General features: G+C 37.7%; 1 long non-coding RNA gene across 8 annotated transcripts in view; it reads left to right on the top strand.

Annotated features, from left to right (window-relative positions):
- Nucleotides 1-20111, top strand: part of LOC115934336 (uncharacterized) — a 1028101-nt gene that overhangs the window by 970942 nt on the left and 37048 nt on the right. For 6 of the 8 annotated variants that reach the window (XR_008678953.2, XR_010133507.1, XR_010133509.1 and 3 more), the window contains one exon: nucleotides 13793-13849. This is a non-coding gene — a long non-coding RNA (uncharacterized lncRNA). Of the gene's footprint in view, nucleotides 1-2728; nucleotides 2923-13792; nucleotides 13913-20111 lie in introns of those variants that run through there. The other 2 variants (XR_008678952.2, XR_010133510.1) reach the window with 2 other exon arrangements.

Here is a 20111-nt window from a genome sequence, read left to right as displayed (position 1 = left end):
AGGGACCCAGAAAGGCTCCCCCTTCCCCCCACAGGCTCGGGGTGTCTGCTTCCGCTCCTGGCCTCTCCCTGCTCCCAACTCCAGTTCCAATCTCAGAGTGGGGTTGGGGCCGAGCGCAGGCGCTGTCGGTGTGAGAACGCTTGGGACAGCACTGACACGCTAGCCCCCGCTGCCTCGTTCCTCTCTGGACTTTGGGTGCTGACTAGCACAGGGGGAAGCCAAGGGAGTGCTGAGGGCAGCTCAGCACTGACCTGCAGGTGGCCCTTGGTGCAAGCAGCCTGGGCACTATGAACAACAGCAGAAGGCAGACAGGCTCCTTGGCGGAAGCGAGCAGGTCCCCAGTGAGGCTCCACCTTCAGGCCAGTGTTGGCCTGAAGGCTGGGGGCTGGACTGCCGGTCCCAGGGGCCAGAGTGGAGACTTGTGGAGCCTTTTCTGGGCCCACCCATTGCCTCCCATGGAACAATCGGTGCACACTTCCTCCCCTCTGAGGCCATGAAGGCCCTAGGCTCAACCAGGGATGAGCAGACTAGGGGATGGCCAGTTGTAGAGAGGAGTTACCCTCTCTGCTGAGAACGGAACACTTGTTGAGACAGCCTGCTTGCAGAGAGGAGCTACGCTCTCTGCTAAGAGCTGAACACTGGTCGTGAGGACCTGCTTGCAGAGAAGACCTGCCCTCTCTGCTGAGAGCTAAACTCTCATTGGGGTGACTTGCCCAGCAAAGAGGAGCTACCCTCTGCAGGTTTCCTCTGAGCTGTTCTATTGCTCACTAAAGCTCCTCTTCCCCTTGCTCATCCTCCACTTGTCTGCATACCTCATTCTTCCTGGTCACAGGACAAGAAATTGGGACCTGCAGAATGGCAAGGCTAAAAGAGCTTGCCATTCTGTAACACAAACAGGGCTGAAACATGCTCCTTGCTGGCCACGTTGTGGGCAAAGAGAGGGAGAGGAAAGCTATGGCCCTTCAGGGAGCCTACACCTGGGAGCTCCCTGAGCCAAGAATGTAACTCCCTCTTTGGGGCCCTGCGGTTCCTGGCATCTCCAAGCTTCTGGGCGCCAATGCACCACCATTCCAAACTGCTTGCAGTGTTGTTGGTCCAACCACAGCCTCACACAGTCGGTGACTATGCCAGGACCTATGCCGGCACCTGGAGCTGCCCTCCCAATGGCAGCAGCCGGCATGTCGTACTGTGCAGTGTCCAAACACCAGGCTTGCTCACACCCCCATCATAGCTCCGTTCCTGACTCACAGTCTCTCTTGGAGGCGTGGGATCCAGGATGGTAGAGTGAGCCATGCACAGCCTTCCAGGCCAAGTGAGTGGAATGAGCCCAGCAGGCCCAAGGAAAACTCAGGCAAAGGTACCACCAGCCACAGGTTTCTGGTGAGAAGAGCAACACCCCAAGGATCCTGCAACACTAAGAAGCCCAACAAAGCTATAGGGAAAATGAATTCCCCAGTGAAACGGGGTCTCTTGCTGCCAGTTCCACTAAACAGAGGAAACCTATCTCCAAGCCCTTCAAGTGATTAATCCTGGAGCACTGGACAGTGATGCTTTTCTTGTGAATGGAGATACAATCTCAGTCAAGACTCATATTGAATAGGTGGCCCAGACCCAGAAGGCTGGCTTCTCTTATATAATTGGAAATGAGAGAATTCTACTTGACTAAATTACTTCTCAACCCATTATAAATGTTAGTATGAATCCATTAGTAGATGCCCTGCAACAACTTCACTCTTTTGTATTGGTGTACATCATGTAATGAGTGATATTTATAACCTTTCCAAAATGCACAGACCAGTAGTCCAAGCATGCTTCAGTCCTTCACAGTAGTCACACCTCTACCCTAACATGTATTTGCCTAGGTGTTTTAAACATAAATCAACAATACTATACACCATGCCTACATGTATGCTTGTTTTCAGAAGAAGGTAAACTAGTGCTCAATAAAGAAAATCTTTCATATTTTGGTTGCAGTATTTCAACACAATGGTTGAGACAATTTAAACAAAAAGAAGTAATGCTGTAGACTGAATGTTTGTGTCCCCCCAAAATTTATGTGTTGAAAATCTTATCTGCAATGTGATAGTATTCAGAGATGGAGACTTTGGGAGGAAATTAGGTCATGAAGGTAGAGCCCTCATAAATGGGATTAGTGCCTTTCTAACAAGAGACAGGGAAGAGCTTGCTTCCTCCATCTCTGCTAAAGACCAAGGAATTTAAACCTCAAATATAGCACCCTGGTATGCTGATTATTTTAAATTAAAGGCTCTTGGAATCCAGCAGATACTACAAGAAGGTTTACTCTGATATTCTCTTATTTGCTTAAAGTTCAGACCAACCAAGGAAGAAAACAACTACTTTAGGTTCCTCCCCTGAGTTTTCATTAACTTAAGCCATCTTGCAGAAAGACTGAAGTATGTTACACTTGGACAGACTTTTGTCACAAACCATTGTCTGCTTTGTGGGCCCAACAGACGTGGTTCCAGGCCACTGTGTGTTCTCCAAGCCCATTGAATCCCCTTAAAAATAATAATATCTCCTTTAAAATCATCCATATTTCCCCATCTCCCTTTCTCCTATGAAAAAAAAGAAGTATATAAGCATCTACACCCAATTAAGTTATTGAGTAATTATTGAGTTATTGAATAATTTTTCTGCTGCAATTGGCATGTGCTATGCACATTAAAATAAATTTCCTATTCCTTTTTTCCTGTTAAACTTTTGTCAGTTGATTTTCAGTGAAACTTCAGAGGGCAAAGGGGCAGCTTTCCCTTCACCTCTACACTACTTTCCTCCATGTGAAGGCACAGCAAGAAGACAGCCATTGGTGAAACAGGAAGAAGACCTTCATCAGAACCCAATCTTTGTGGCACCCTAATCTTGGACTTCCCAACCTCTAGAGTTATGAGAAATAAATTTATGTTGTTTAAGCCATTCTAGTCTATAATATTCTGTTACAGCTACCCAGACTAACTGAGACAACTAGAAATCTCAGAATTGTACAAATGCAGCTGATCCTGTTTACTCTGTTCTTTAAAATCCCAAAATTATATTTACCAGGCTGTCATAAATACTTTATAATTTCAGGGATCAGGATAAATCACCCCACATCAAAAGAGCCTTTAACTGAGTAATTCTACAACAGTTGGGATTAGCCCAGGTAATCAATTCTAAATAAACAACCAGCTGCTAAATACAGCAGTGTCTCTTCCTCCTCTGTTCTCCTTACATTGGATTTATTCCTCAAATTCACACGTCAACCATATCTACCTCCTTGTTATAGCTATAAAATCTTGTTTAAAAAATCTAGACATGTCACTGCTTACTTTAAACTCTCATTATTTGCTCTCTCTCACCCCTTAAAAATCAATAGCAATTTTTTAAAAAACTTATTTTCATTAAAAGCATATAAAATTGAGATATTCTAAAAATGAAACAAATACATAACATTGCTTACACATGAGAGTCAATTTTACAAGTAATAATGGCTTTTAAATGAGAAAATGCTTTCGGTGCCAGGACATATGACTCAGGTATGGTCAAATAATTATCATATTGTTATCAACATTAACACAAGGGGTCATATAATGTCACAGGGTTTATTTCTACTCTATATAATCATATCTCCATGCATTATGTATATTTTATGTATTTTAAATAACAGTTCAGGATAAGTTGGACCTTGTCAAAATAATGAGGTTTTACAAAAATCTGTTGAGTGGTGATTTGCAACTAGATAATCCACAATTCTTTTCCATGATTGATGTGCCACACACGAATAACCCTAAAAACATAAAAACTTTAGCATTGAGGCCATTCGTAGGGGAGACTTGTTACTTAACATTTACATTTTTTTCTATTTAAAGGTTCTTCATGGTGAGAACCTGTGAAAGTTCATGCCTGCTAATTCATTGCAAGTGTGTCTGATGCCCATAATCCTAAACATAAATTCATTAAAGAAAGCACCCAAGCTGCCTTGACCTGGCCTAGGCATTTCTTTTTTTAACAGTTCCATGGAACTTTTTCAAGAAGTTCAATGCTGCTCTACAGTATAAGATTACTCTGTAATAAAAACAAAATGTTTTCCAGCTCTTTTTATTTTTTAAATATCTTCACATTTAAAAAGCAATATGGCATAATCATTATAATAGCATGGGTTCTGAAGCTAAATCAAAATCTGGGTGTAAAACCTATCTCTACTCTCTTTGTTACATGTAGCACATTATGTAGCATTTTTCTCCTCTTCAAAATGGGCGTGATAATAGTACATACTTATTTCCCACCACTGCTATGATCAGTAAATAGGATAATTAATTTTAAGCACTTTGAGTCTAGTGCATTTTTAAAGCTAGAGGTAATTATTGATTATTCTCATAACAGTTTTATTCAATCAGTATCTGCTGATCATCTATTACGTGGAACACATTCTGCTAGGTCTTGCAGGGAGTTAGCCTTGGTAAGCACAGTAAGTTTAACTATAAAGAAAATTGGTAATTTACAAGATTCTAATACTTGAAATTATTTTAGCATTCTAGTAGATATTTTTCTAAAAACTATTTCACAAATATAAACTCTCATTGCTAAAAATAATATTAATGTCTGTAGATCTGCTTCTAAAGACATAGTTTAGTAAAATAAAAAAATAGGCATGGCAGACATACTTATCAAACTTATAAAGCTCTCATGTAAGTTATATCACTGTATTGCAGTTGTTATTTCATGTTGGCAACCATGGCCTGTTTTCGTCATAATATAATGCATCAAAGTCTCTCAATTGACTAAACACAGGCAAATGGCACAGCAGCAGGATACACAATATTCTAGAAAAGCTTTAAATGTTCTGGAGAAAAGACAAGTTGCAAAATGTTGTGACTGTGTCAAGATCTTCTTGTGAAACACAATTAGCTGAATATGAGAGTAGGCCAGTGGTCAGACTTGCTACCGTGTACCTAACCATTAGAAATAGCCTTAGGGAGCCAAAAACTCCATATTCTAAACCAGATTGAAGGAAGACTATGAATATGCAAATAGGCCTCCCACAGCTGCATGGCTTAAAAAGCAATAAAAGTAAAACAAAACAAAAAACAAACAAAAAAACTCCAAATTTAATCTGCCTTAGGAACAGTTTTCTATCAGTATAATTGTCAGCCCCAGTGTACATGGATCTTGTGGAAAGTAAATGTGTTTTCAACACGGTCACTGATTATTGAAAACATTATCATGTTCACATTGGTATTTACCACGTAAAAAAATGATAAAAAACCTTTGTATGCAGTTACTTCTGTAGTGGTTTTATAACAATGGAGATGTTACATGGCTTATGAAATTTAAAATACAATTATGTTGAGCACTGACGCGCAATATGTGAATTATCTTTGACAATGATTTGCTTTTCTGATAAAAATGTTATTTGCTCATAGAGGTACAATGTGTATATTTAAAATTTACTCTTCATTTCATGAGTAATGCATGATAATTTAACTCATACTGCAATTTTTTAAAAAGTGCATGTTTTATAATTTTGCATGTTTCACTGGAAGGTGAGTTTTACTTGCATGTTTCACCAGAAGGTGAAAGAGATCTGCTAAGGTGTGATTGCATGTTTCACCAAAAGGTGAAAGATCTGATAACTACAAAACACACCTAGAAAGAGTAAACTGTGCCTGCCCTCTGTTGCAGGGGTTCCATCAAGATTTATACAGTACTAGTGTTTCAGTCTCCTTTTGCCCCTGGTGTTCAATGAGGTCTGGGCTCTTGTCCCACAGCCAAGAAGAGTAAGGCACATGGACACTGGGGAGTGAGTAAGATAGAGTAGGATTTATTAAGTGAAAGGAAAGCTCTCAGCTGTGAGAGGGGACCCTGAAAGTAGGTTGCTTCCAGGGTATCTGTGGTTGGGGACCTTCATGTGGAAGAAACAGGGAAGTCTTCTGTGGGTTTTGCCTTAATGGGAGGGGTAAAATTCCCTCCTAGGGTTATTGCATCTGCGCTTGCCTGGGGTTGGGCATAGTGACTCCATCTTAGTTGTTACCTATGAGTGGCTAAGCAAAACCCGTGGGTGGGGGGATTAAAACCACAATGCTAATGTCATGTTAATGATGTTATAATGAGCTGGGTTAACGACATTTAGATTGATTTATTGTGCCTGCACCTAGGTTAGGACAGTCCTTCTAAGCAGACATCCTGGCATAGGAGGAAGCTCTTAACCACATTTCTTTTGCTAGCTGCAGAGGCAGTGTTGGTGCTGTCCCGCAGGTGTTCCTGTGACTATTGCCTCTCTCCCGAGACCTCCTTCTCTGTCTAACCAGTCTCTAACTGCCTCCTCTCTCACTAGCATGTTCTGCTTCTGATTTGGCTTTGTAATTTCCATAAGATTTTCAAAGCACAATGACATTGGTTTTCTAATGTAAAAAACTGGGTTCCAGAGCTAACATTCAATGATTCTACCTTTATAGGCAATACAACAATAACATTTTAATTTGAAAATATTTCAGAGAGCTTTAATATGCATAGATTTCCATATTCTATCCCAACAAACTTTTTGATAAGTGCATGTTTCATCCCTCAAGCAAACTTTAAATTGTTTTGGCTATAGATTAAAATTCTGACTTATTCACTAGTTATTTTATGATCATATTCTGAGTTGAATTTGCCAGCCCCCCTAAATTATGTTACCGATATTTTGAAATCCTACCTCTCAGTACCTCATGATGTGATCTTATTGGAGAGAGAGTCTTTACAGATATAAAATGATGTTGCCGTAGGATTTTTCTTGGCCCCTTTGCCGGACTCATAGCAGGGGCTTGCTATGCTCAACCCCTTAGAAGAGGGAGCATGTGAGTGAGCAAGTGCAGGATCTGGCCAGCCACTCCAGGTGCCAACACAGGAGCAAGCTCTGTACAGGGCCCATGGCCAGAGAAGGTGCTGGTGAGTGAGTGTGGGATCCTGCCAGCCGCTCCAGCCACTGACACAGGAGTGAGTTCTGCAGGGCCCACAGCCAGACAAGGTGTATTGCCTCAAGGGGAATGTGGTAGTGCCCATGTGAAGGTGCCTGTGGCCCCAAAGCAAAGTTACAGTGCTCATGTAGTTCTGCCATCCACGAACAGGAGTGTGTTGGCAGCTCAGTTGGCCCCTTGCAAAGGGCCAGTGTGACAGCCTTTCTGGGTACCCACAACCAGTGGTTCCCGAGCTCTTTTCTGGCATCCAAGAAGAATGAGGTTATGCAGACAATTGAAGGATGGTGAAGTCAGAGAATTTTATTGAGTGATGAAAATGGCTTTCAGCAGAGAGGGGAGATGGAGGGAGGACAGGAAGCACAGGTGATCTTCCCCAAAGTCAGGTTGTCTCTTCCCTGAAGTCAGGCTGTCTGCCCTTCTACTGACTGAGTCTGTGGTCTTTATAGACACAGGATGGGGAGTGCATGCTGATTGGTTGTGAGTATGCAAAAAAAGGTTAAAGCAAAGATACCATTCAAAGGTGGGCACAACAGTGTAGAAAACCAATTAGTAAGGGGTAGGTATATGTAAAATAGGTAAAGAGTAAGGATAAATCAGAGGAAAGCACACCAAATGTGAAGACAGTTTCTCAACTTGGTCCAAGGATTTAATTTGTACCTTGGCTCTCAGGCTTTAAACTATCTTTGGCTCAGAGGTAGGATTTCACCAGGTGCCTGCTCCTATCTGCATAGGCATTTGACAGTCTCCTGCTGCTCTCTATGTCGTTATGGTGGATCCTAATATGATTGATCTTATTTTTTTTAAATAGGGGAAATTTGGAAAACACACACACACACATACACACACACACACACACACACACACACGGTAAATGCCATATAAACATGAAAGCGGAGATGAGGGTGATGTTTCTCCAGGCCCAGGAGTCCCAAAGATTGCCCGCAAACCTCCAGAAGCCATGGGAGAGATCTGGACTTCAGAAGTAACCATGCCTGTCCGTACCTCGAGGTCAGATGTCTAACATCCAGAACTGAGACAATAATTTCTGTTGTTGAAGCCCCACTGTCTGTGGAACTTCCTTATAGCAGCTGTAGCAAATATACAAATCATGCCAAGCTAAAAAGAGAAAATACAGATGAACTAATTATATTGTTGATTTTCCTTTAACATAACTATTTGTTCCCACCAATAATTTAGTTTCTTATCTCTAAATGATTCAAGTCAAAAATTAATCAATGACTTGGGTCACTTTAGCTGTTACTTAGAATTACCTTCCATACTGACTTTGGGGGGTAGGGGCCGGGGGCAATCCCTCTCTGGCCTCTGGTTGACACACGCGCTAACTGGAGCTGTTGATGATTAATGCTACTCATCAGGTTGGCTCCTTCCTGCTCATGTATCATAAAGGTCTCCCGCAGCTCCCAGCAGTATCATACTAATTCAGTGCCCTAGCAAAATTAGCAGCAGGAAACAAACCTTTGTAATTTTCTTCCTTTATAAATAGCATTGTTCCTTCAGTAAAGGATAGCAGCTCCTGCTGTAATTGTTTCTGCACTGAAAAGTTACTTTCTTTCCATCAGTGTTAAAAATCAATCAAATGAGTGTATATAAAATTAACCAGCCTACTGAGAAAGAGAACATTCCTTTTACTTTTGAACTCTTCTGATTTCATCTCTCAGAGTGGGTCTATTGTACTGGTATTTTTTAGGGAGCACTCAATACTTTTAATGTGCCTTGAGGTTGTCATAGGAGAGAGAGGAACAACAGACAGAGCGTGAATGATCCTATGACACTGGTTTTTGGTGTTTTTTTTTCTCTCAAAATTTATTTTATTCTCAGCAAAACAGTTAATAATGACATTTGAATATGAAATCTGGGACTTTATGGTTCTTGAACATGAGTACAGAAATTATAGACCAAAGGTTGTGTTATGTATAGAAGGCAGTTATATAGAAACTGTAATTTCTTGGTGTGCAAGGGAATTCATCACAAGCATCCTTTGAGGTAGTATAATACATCATCTTCAAAATTGACTGGAAGTTTAATGGACATAGACCACAGTAATTTAAGAGCTTAGCATTTTTTCTCACATTGCAATTGTTGTGGAAAAAAAATATCACGTGGGTGTCAACCCACTTCTACTTAATCTTAACTCCAAGTAAATAAAATTGAAAAAAAAAAAAACTTTTTTTTTTTTTTTTTTGAGACGGAGTCTGGCCTTGTCACCCAGGCTGGAGTGTAGTGGCGCAGTCTCGGCTCACAGCAAACCCCGCCTCTTGGGTTCACACAATTCTGCTGCCTCAGCCTCCTGAGTAGCTGGGACTACAGGTGCCCGCCACCATGCCCGGCTAATTAAAAAAATAACTCTTAATATAGACAATAAGAAAGTGATCCAAAAGAAACACTGAATACAAACAACAGTTAAAAGGAAAAATATTTACAATAACAAAACATAAAAACCCAAATGTTAGAGAATGAGGATGAAAATCAGTAAAAATACATTTATCATTACATTTAGTATACATAGAATTGGCTGGGCATGGTGGCTCATGCCTGTAATCCCAGCACTTTGGGAGGCCAACGCGGGTGGATCACAACATCAGGAGTTTGAGACCAGCCTGACCAATATGGTAAAACCCCGTCTCTACTAAAAATACAAAAATTAGCTGAGCATGGTGGTAGATGCCTGTAGTCACAGCTACTCAGGAGGCTGAGACAGGAGAATTGCTTGAACCCAGGAGGCGGAGGTTGCAGTGAGCCGAGATCGTGCCACTGCACTCCAGCCTGGGCGACAGAGCGAGACTCCGTCTCAAAAAAAGAAAGAAAAAAAGTATACATAGAATTAAGAAAGATTGTGGGCGAGGCATGGTGGCTCACACCTGTATACCAAAGCCTATCATGAGCCTAAACTGAACTCTTTGTCAGGTTGTAGGCATTTATGGACTTTTGGGAGGGAACTGAGGTGCCAGGGCAGACCTTCAAGCAAAGGAGATTAGAAGCCTCTTGGGAAAGAAACAAAGTCCTGAAGTAGAACTCTCCAACGAGAGTCTTGCACACCTGCCTGAAATCACAAGATGGTAGCCTTTCAGTCTCTGGATTTTATAAGTGCTATCTGTTGCTTAAAATTCACATTTATCCCCACCTTCACTATACCATGCCCCAACACCTACGGGCTCATGACTGACTTTAAGATTGAGATAAGTCTGTAAATAAAAACTGAAAAGGGTGTTTTTGTTAAATTTCCATTATATGTCTAGAGAAAAATTAGCATTGTTTTGAAACTCATCTAGCATAGTGAAACTGCAAAATGTAAGAGAAACATCACTATCCCTGTATTGGCATAGAACACAATACTGTATTCAGGAAAACTCTGTAACTCATTCTAAAGGTCCAGGGTCCAGCATTCTTGTTCCAAAGGCACGGGGTGCCACAGCATAGCACTGCCCCATATAATGATAATGAAAGCAGATGCTAAAAGCTGGTGTCATTAAACGGTTGAGCTTGTTTTGTAGAAACAGCTCAGGAACAAATACTGATGACAGTTTGCAGGCACTTTCAGGGAAGAGTAGCTTTAATAAATGAGTATGATAAAAAAATGATTTGCATTGTAAAACAAGTATTTTTCCTTTAAAAGTTTAATTTAGGATTTCTACATTCTATTCTATAATTTTCTGTTTTGCTGTAAGCTTACCTTACTTTTATATTACAAAATGTTAAAAAATAATATTATACCAGCAAAATTTTGGAAAGAAAACTTGCCCTAAGTTGAATCTTCCTGCTAGTTTGTGAAGAAATGAAATAATTGCTCTATGACAATAGATTTTGTTCTACACAGTGTCATCCAAAATCAGAAAAATAGTGCTATATTCAACAACTATTTGTAATGTTAATTCAAAAACTGCAATCATAGAGGCTGTTCAGGATCAGTACGGTGTTATTTAATATTGTGTTCACATCACTGAATTTTTGAATGGCACCAAATTGGGTGATTTGTCTGAACTACCTGGTTGTTTTGGTATCATGCAAACATCTTGCTAAAGGGACTCTCTCTTTTACATGCTCTCTTGTGATGAAGTTGGGTTATACATTACTTCATAAATTACTATGTATACATTATTACTTTATAAATTACTATGAGCAATTACTAATAGCATATTAAATTTTAAAGACCGATTTTATCTACCAAGTCAGGAGAAGTGATAGGTCATGAATTTAAAATAGGAAAGTAAACGTCCAAGTTTTTTTCAAACTTGACTTCCATGTTTTAGCTGCAATTTCTTACCCTTATATAATACTCTCTAAAATAGGCAATTTACTTCATCAAGGCAATAATTTAACTAACATTGTGTTTAACCTCTAATGACCAAATATACAAAAAAGAAAAAATACCCACAAAGGTAAGTATTCTTTAGGCTTAGCAAAAGTGACTTGCTATTAATATTATTCTCAATTTGTTTCGAACCTGTTGAGTTGAGCAAAACAGCATGAATGAGGTCCTAGCTGAGATTATTTATTGAAGCAAAAAAAGAATTAGAAAGGGCGGTGACACATATATCATTGCCACTGTTACAAACAGCTTCGAAAATTCAGTCTCAGTTGAGTATATTAAACTCTATGAATGACTGGGCAGGCAAAATTATAGTCCACTAGGATAATTATAGTTCACAGTCATATCTAATGGGATCTGCATAAATCAGGCTATTGTTTGCCACAAAGTGTATTTATACTTGTCAAATGATTGTAATTGGACATTTACAAAGGACCATTTCAATTTATAAACATGACTTTTTAAATGAATATTTATAAAGCACTTGTTAAAGAAAATAAATTTACTCAGGTAATTTTGAACTGTGATTTTACAGCATGTAATGTAAAACCATCTCTTACTAAGAAAATCTCCACTAAGTGTCTGTTGATGGAAAACCTCAAAATTAGATCAAAATTAGATAGAGAAAAAATCCTTTCAGTGGTTCACAGCAAAAAATTATTTTGTAGTATCAAAAACAGTAGCGTTAAGTTTAAATTCCAAGCTGTGGGACTAATTTTTATGACGGGAATAGCACCAAGCCTCTATACAATGACACACAGATGCAGATCCCTTATCTATACAACTTACATAAAGCCCATCAGATAATTCTACCTATATTTTAGAACTTTCCAAAAAAAATTGGGTACTAATTTATTCCAAAATAATGAGGAATTATGAAGTTAAGTAAGTCTTTTAGACTACCACATATTCTACTATGGATAACTTCTTTTATTTAGACTTTAAGTTTTTTCATCTTATTCAGTATTACACCGTTTACTAGTAAAAGGATCTACAAAATAGATCCTTGTCACAGAGCCTTTGACATTACCTGAATTGAGGTGGAAACAGCCAATATAAGGACTTCATTCTATCAAGTCTTTGACCAACCACTTACTCTGTAGCTAATTTTGTTAGTCTGATAATTCTATATATCATAGAACACATTGCTGGAAAATGTACCCTGTCATTTATTACTAGCATATGACCCACAAAATTCTCCTTGGATTTTGATTCCTTTCAGTTGGGCTGGACCATCCGAAGCTTAGAAACACCCCATGAAAAGAAATTTAGGACAGATATGCTTCTGTGGCCTGTTCTTGCCCTTTATCCATCATGGGCTCTGCTTGGTTTTCTCTTTATCATCTAAGGTTGGATATCTCCTCCAGGTTACACAGGACATAGCAGTTGCTTGAGATGGAACAATCTAAAAGCAAATGATGTAAGTTAAAAGAACATACAACCTGATATAGTTTGGATATTTGTTCCCTCCAAATCACTTGTTGAAATTTGATCCCCAGTGGTGGAAGTGGGGCATAGTGGGAGGCACTTGGGTCATGGGAGCAGATCGCTCATGAACAACTTGTTGTCACCCTCAGGGTAATGGGTGAGTCGCTCTATTAGTTCCTGGGAGAACTGATTGTTAAAAAGAGCCTGGCACCTCCATTTTCTCTCTCTCCTTTCTCTTTTGCTTCTAATTTCTTTTGCCACGTGACCTCTGCACATGCCAGCTGCCCTTTGCCCCCATCTCACCGTGAAGTGAAATCCTCACGAGAAGCAAATGCTGGCACCATGCTTTGTGTACAGCATGCAGAACTATGAACCAGATAAACCTCTCTTCTGTATAAATTACTCAGCCTCCGGTATTTCTTTATTGCAATGCAAATAAACTAAGAAATGGCCATTTCAGTTCTATGTATAACTGCTTATTCTTACTGGCAAAACTTCCAACCAACTCTGCCCATTAGAGTGATCCAGTTCTGTTGCTGAGAAATCCATTTTCCCTACATGTGCAATGAATCTTAACCTCTTCAGGAAGAGGAAAGGCAGTTTCCTATTTTCTCTAGAGATTGGGATGTCTCCCACCTCACTCTAATATCCCAATTATATTAGGAGCGTATGTTTTCACAGTTGCACTAGCATCTATTCCACTTTCTTCTTTGTACATCTTTCCCATTTGTTTTACTACCTAATTTACTCTCATCATTCAAGATTCAATTAAACCAATATATTGTGTTGAAATATTATCCTCTCAAGCACATCAGATACTCTTCTCTGAAATTTCTGCATTATGGTGTTTATCAAACTTTTTACCGTATTCTTAAAACCTACATTTCCTACAATGAGATGCTTTGTCCAGAAGCCTGGGTCATTAAACTTTAGCATCTAATTAGCAAATTTTCAGTATATGAAGAGTTCGTGATAATTCTTGTGAAGGCCTCAATTCCTAAGAAAAATATGTCACCTATTTTAAAACTTGAATATAGTTTCTATGTTGCATTAGCCAATTAAGATGATTTATCTAAATCCACAGATAATGAAAGAGAGGCACCTGACTCAAGCAATGGATGTAGGAGCAGAAGACTAGAAGGTAAAGCAAGTACATGCTACCTGTCTGGGCAAGACCTTTCAGTGCCTTTCCATATTTCAATGGGTAATTATCTGCACACCTTCCAGTCTTTTCTTCTGTATTGCAAAGGCTAGAAGCCTTGGTACTATATTTATCAAACTTACTTTTTTTTTTTTTAACAAATCTTCAATGTGATTCTCATTTTGCTAAGATACATTTGTATGAAATTTTGAGATAGAAAAGTATGAAAAAAAAAGCATTGCCTTCTTTCTCAGTGGCAGCACACAGACATATGGACTTCACAGACATGACATTTTGCAGCAACTTCTAGATCTTCCCCCTGTGAGTGCCCTGGGACATCATTACAATAAATAAACCATTGAGGAAGTCAAAGGATGGTAGTTTTCACAGAAGCATTGCAAGCATTGAGAAGAAAAATAATCCATATCATCTAGTAGGTTTATTTTTATGAGGATAAATCTCTGGCCTCTCCATATGGAAAAGGATCTCCTGTAAGTTATCCTGCCATCAGGTTGCTGGCTGGTTTGCCTGGGATATAAAGCCCTATTAGTGAGCCAGTGGTGACCTTTGCTGCTGTCTGGTTAGATGCGCAGCAGCACTGCAGTCACCCTTTCTGAGGGAAAGTTCACGTTTTGAAGCCTAGGTAGAAATTCCCTCTGTACTACCATGGTTTCACTGAATGTGAGTCAATTGAGGCATCACCAGGGTGGCAAAAAGTTATCAAGTCAAGCCCAGTCAACTCAGAAACTTCATCGCAGAATTCCATTTTACGTCAATTTCCTGGCATAATGTTGAAACACTCTGCCCTTTAGTATCTGGAACAATGTCTAACACAATAATGCTTAACGCCGGGGAAATGAGGGCATAGGTCTGAATCTCCGGAGATTCCTTTTATGGGGAATATCTTTTAACACCCCTTAGGAAACAACATCAACTCACTAAAGACAGTACCAATAAGGTCTCCTGCCTGCCCCAGGAATAAAGATTTAAATCACACCAGCTCAATGCTGGTTGAGGGCAAGGGAACAATGAATGGCTTGTGGAAGGGGAAAGTTAAAAATGCAAATTAAAACTTTGTGTCCCATTTAAGGAAAGAGAACTTGAATAGCTGTGCATATTTGTGTTTTCTTCCTTGCTTTATTATGTACATATTTGTATATATTAGCCACTAACTTCTTATCTTTCCTTCATTCTTCACTTACTAATTTACATAAGGTACTGGTAGTTCGTATAAATTCATTTTTAGAGACTAAATATAAAAGCGGAATTGCAACTGAACTTAAGCAAGAATCAGTATCACCCAGGGCTAGATTTGGTGACTAATAGAAGTTTGGATCTCTATTTTTAGAGGAGAGATTGAGAAAATTTTTGTATGGGGAATAATTCTATTCTATTAGCAAGAATCATGTTGTTTTTTTGCCATTGCTGCTAATTAAAATTTTAAATATTGTCAAAAGTGGTATATATTATGCTCGATTTTTTCCTTTTGGCACCCAGTATATGTTCCCAAACTCTCCTGTGCTCTTTTTTCCTATCATGAGAGCTAAAAGCCTGGTAAGTAGATTTTTCAGACTCCTTTGTATTCAGTGTTCAGTGTATGATGCATGTTTTGACTAATGGGTAACTGCATCTTTAATCCATATTGTTATTTAACATACATTGTAATTTCCATACTTGTTTTCAATCTCCCACACTAGAATGGCAATTGTGAAAGCACAGAGTTTTTTTTTTCTTTTTTTTTTGAGATGGAGTCTGGCTCTGTTGCCCAGGCTGGAGTGCAGTGGCATGATCTCGGCTCACTGCCAGCTCCACCTCCCAGGTTCAAGTGATTATCCTGCCTCAGCCTCCTGAGTAGACGGTACTACAGGCGAGCGACACCATGCCTGGCTAATTTTTGTATTTTTACTAGAGACGGGGTTTTACTATGTTGGTCAGGCTGGTCTCAAACTCCTGACCTCGTGATCCGCCCACTTCGGCCTCCCAAAGTGCTAGGATTATAGGCGTGAGGCACCGTGCCTGGCCACAGAGGTTCTTTCTATCTGGTGCTCAATAATATTTCCTGCATGAATGATTAATAAGTGAATTAATATTAAAACAAAAAAATAAGAAAAGTCAATGACTTTATAGGATTTGCACATTGAAATATTTTAAATTGAACTAGGGTAACTTCAACATGCTAACACATGTTGAGACATGGACATGGTAAATTTTTCAGATCCATAATTTTATAATAATTTTCAAATTACATGAAAACTTTGCAGCACTCAAAACCAAGGTACAAAAAGAAAAAAAAAATCTTACAATCTCAGATGGTTACCCAAAATAAGAACATTTCTTAAATTTCTGCAAAAATATTGTAAAAATGAAACACATGAATAGAAAAATAATCAGTGATAAAAAGTATTGATTGAATAGGTTAAATTGATTATTACTAGTATCCATAGTAGAGAAGAAAGATAGTGCTATTCATTACTTGTTATTTTCTTATCCTGAAAGACTAGATGCTCTTTTAGTTTTGCCTTTCTACCCACATCAGAGATATTTCCTCACTACTGGTGTTTGTGTGTATTTTTCCAAGGGAATGATTAAATTCTGGAGGAGAAGGTTCATGTGTTGGTGATTTTTGTGTCTTTCAGGGTATAATATAACTTCTTCTCACACAGTGGGAAAAGATATATTTTTTTTAAATTGAAGTAAAACATTTGATGTGCCTAAATAGCTAGCTAGAAATCTTCTGCACATACAAAGTTCAATTTCATAAATTCTATAGTACATTGACTAAAGCTATATAAAAATAACACAAACTTAACTAAAAGAGTAAGCCTTCAAAATAATCCTGATTAAAGGATGGACTAATTATTCTTCACTATGGAAGATATTTGATAGCATTCATTAGTCCTTCTCAACAAGTAGATCCTTGCAAAATAATCGTAAGAATCATTTCTTTTAAATTATTTAAATTGTTCTTTAAATTAAAACATATTATACTTGCATTGTCAGTCATTTGGAAACTTTAACAATCAAAATGAATGTCAGATTTTAATGAAAATTAGCCCTCACACCTGTCATCCAAACTTATCATATTTCTCATTTTGACTTGAAAGTGGAAAAAATACACCCTTCTATATCTGATTATTCAGCTTTTGACCTTATTGTATTTAATTATATATTTTATGCTTATTATGAATCTCTTAATGTAGATGAGTTTCTTTTACCCTGTAGTGGCTCATTGAACTGATAGAGTTGACAGTTTTTCCCAAAAAAGCATGCATTAAGTGTCATCATAAAATCTAATTTACAGCTGTCCTACATTTGAGTACAACTGCTTTCTACACACTGTACTTAGTTATATCACTTGTTAAATAAATTTGCATGTCATATATGAAATTCTGTTCATGAAATGTATTTCCATAAGACTCAATTGTCAAACTTTTATCTTCATTACCTTGAGATTTCAAAAGGAAAAATCAAAACCTCCTTGGTTTCAGCTTTTTCTAAAGAACAATTTTTGAATAACAATTGTTAGATTTCATATTCTTTCAAAATGGAAAAAATGCATTACTAAAATGGCACATTTTTGATATCAGATGAATGCTCTTATCTGCTATGGAAATATAACTTTATTATTAACATATTTTTGAAATAATTATATACATGTATTTATTATGCTAAATAGCTATTATCTATTATGCTAAGATTTCGTGGGATTCTTATATCGTTATAAATGTCATTGAATGACACAAATGTTACTTAAAGGGTTTCCACCATCTGATAAATCTATTAGAAAATAGTCTGAAGTAACTGTTAACCTGATTTGCCAAGTTGAGCTCCAATTACTTGCCGTATATTAGAAGCAGCACCAAAGATCTGGTTATTCTGGAAGGATTAGGGAAGACAGAAAAGAATGCCTGCCTGGGAGCAGAAGACCTGGTTTCTAGAATTGGATCTATTACTAATAATTTAAAATTGTGAAGCCATATTTGCTTATCTGCAAAATGTGGAGCATAACTCTTGTTTCCTCGACTCAGGATTATGGTAAGCAGCAACGTATTTATAGTTTACAAAAATAGTTTACAAATACTTTGAGTATCCCTGGAGGACAGCAGGCTGAGATCTGAAGCCCTGCAAGGGAACTCCATGCAGCAAAGGGTATAGCAAAGTCTGTGGGCAGCTGAAGAGAGCCTTCGATTGGGAAACAGAGAAATGAGATATGCATTCTTAGAATGTGACCTTCATGCTAATTACCTTTCTCTTTCTTATTCACGTATGCTTCTGACCTATACAAGATGTAACTCCCCATCTTCATATGAAAATCTGAAATCAGAAATCACTGAATATTTCACAGAACTTCTTTACCTCACCATCCACATTGAATCATTTGCCAAGTCCTGTGGATATTATCTCCAGAAAGTTTTGTGTTTTTTTACTATTTATTGTCAACATGTGTATACTAAATCCCATGTTACATTAATATTTTATATCATGATTTAACTTAGTATAACTTAATTTCATCATGTGTACATGCATAACACAATATTTTTACAGTCTATTGCTCTCTGAGTTCTTCCTATTCTGCCTCAAAAAATTAGTCTCATTGTTTGAGTAAAATATAGAAATGAATTCCTTCCACAAAACAATGCTGTTAGGTATTTTTTTTAAAGTCAAAGTAATTTAAAACTAGAATAGATAAAAACACTTTGTAAAACATCGTTTTTCTTAACAGAGAATATTCATGCACTGTCAAGGGATGAAATAGATGAGCTAATATAATTCTGCATATTTAATTTCTGCAATCTTATAAGGTCTGACAGTTATTAAACAAGTAATTAAGAGGCATTATGCAATTATATTTAACTTGCATTCATATATGATGTTTGATTTAAAAAGTAACTGTATCATAGTTTTCATGATAGACATTTAGAGGCAAATTTCAGGAGATAGTGAGTGTATGAATTTAATATATGACAATTTTTAGGATAGCTTTTATTCTCCACCTAGATAAATTAAATATATTTATAATTAAGACTGTGGTGAAACCCTATTAATTTTTCTTAACTTAAATGCATTAGTCTAAATTTACGATAAAATAATCTTTTGAATTTAAAATTTTTAAGTTAATAACCTTACATTGAAATGTAATCAGTGCCTTAGGATGCATCTGTTGAAACTAGTGGAACAGAGTGTAACATATTCTAGCCTCTTAGCCTGTTTTAATGACAAAAGCATTTAAGTATATTGTGAGATTTCGATGCTTGAAATTAATTCAGAAGACTATAAAAATAGTTGCAATGTAATAATCGAGTTTAAAAACAGGCCGTTTACATTTTTAATATTAATTTTTAATTTGTTTTTTTACAATTGCTGTAATGCATTCAGTATCAAACATCTGTAATTGTAGATTTTAATAATTTAGTATATATCATGTGCTAAATTGAAGAATAGCAACAGAAATTTCCATGTTATTTCCTAAAGCCAGTCTTCTGAGTTCCTCAATTCAATCACCACATTTAAAATTTGAGGTTATTTTTATATGTCCCATATGAATTTCTGGACTATGTGTGTCTGTTTTGAACTTTTTCCTCCCCTTTAATTTGGATCTCATTGCTTCTCAATTTTACTCCTGTACCAGCTTCAAAGCTTCTTCTCTTCAATCCACCCTTCCTTTGCCACTTTCTTATTAGAGCTTCACTACTTTTGTATCAATCTTTTGCTCTAAGTCTCTTTTAAGCTTTCCTCCCAGCCTTACTGGAAAAAAAAATTTAAAGTACATAGTATGGCCTTATTGCATCCCCACCCCTCCAGATGCACACAGGCGTGGGCACACATACAGACATGAGTCTAGACTCAGTTTACCATAATAGCTTTTCCTCTTGCCATATTTCCCTGTCTCTTCTATGCTAGGAACACTAGACTACTGGCTAATTCAAGCAGATGTTTAAATTTCACCATCACCATGTCTTTACTACCAGGGTCCTAATATTGAAATGTTTTTCTTTCTTCCTCACCTCTGACCCTCTTAGTCTGTTGAGATTTTAGGTAGAATCAATGGATCAACCAATTTTCTCCGGAGAATCTTTCCCTTATTTTGTAATAAGAATTAATTTTCATCGCTTTGTACTCTTTGTGGCATAGTATTTAGCCTAATCTACCTGAATTAGTACTACCATCAGCATTACTTTCTCCACTAATGTATGGGTATTTGTCACCAGAGAAGATCTCAAATTCAATTTTGTTTCTTCCTCCTTAGTACCTAGAAGAGTTT

The sequence above is a fragment of the Gorilla gorilla genome, chromosome 3, assembly GCF_029281585.2.
Source record: "Gorilla gorilla gorilla isolate KB3781 chromosome 3, NHGRI_mGorGor1-v2.1_pri, whole genome shotgun sequence".
Taxonomy (NCBI): Eukaryota; Metazoa; Chordata; class Mammalia; order Primates; family Hominidae; genus Gorilla; species Gorilla gorilla.
Note: the sequence above shows the minus strand (reverse complement) of the source record. Positions and strands in the feature narration are given on the sequence as shown.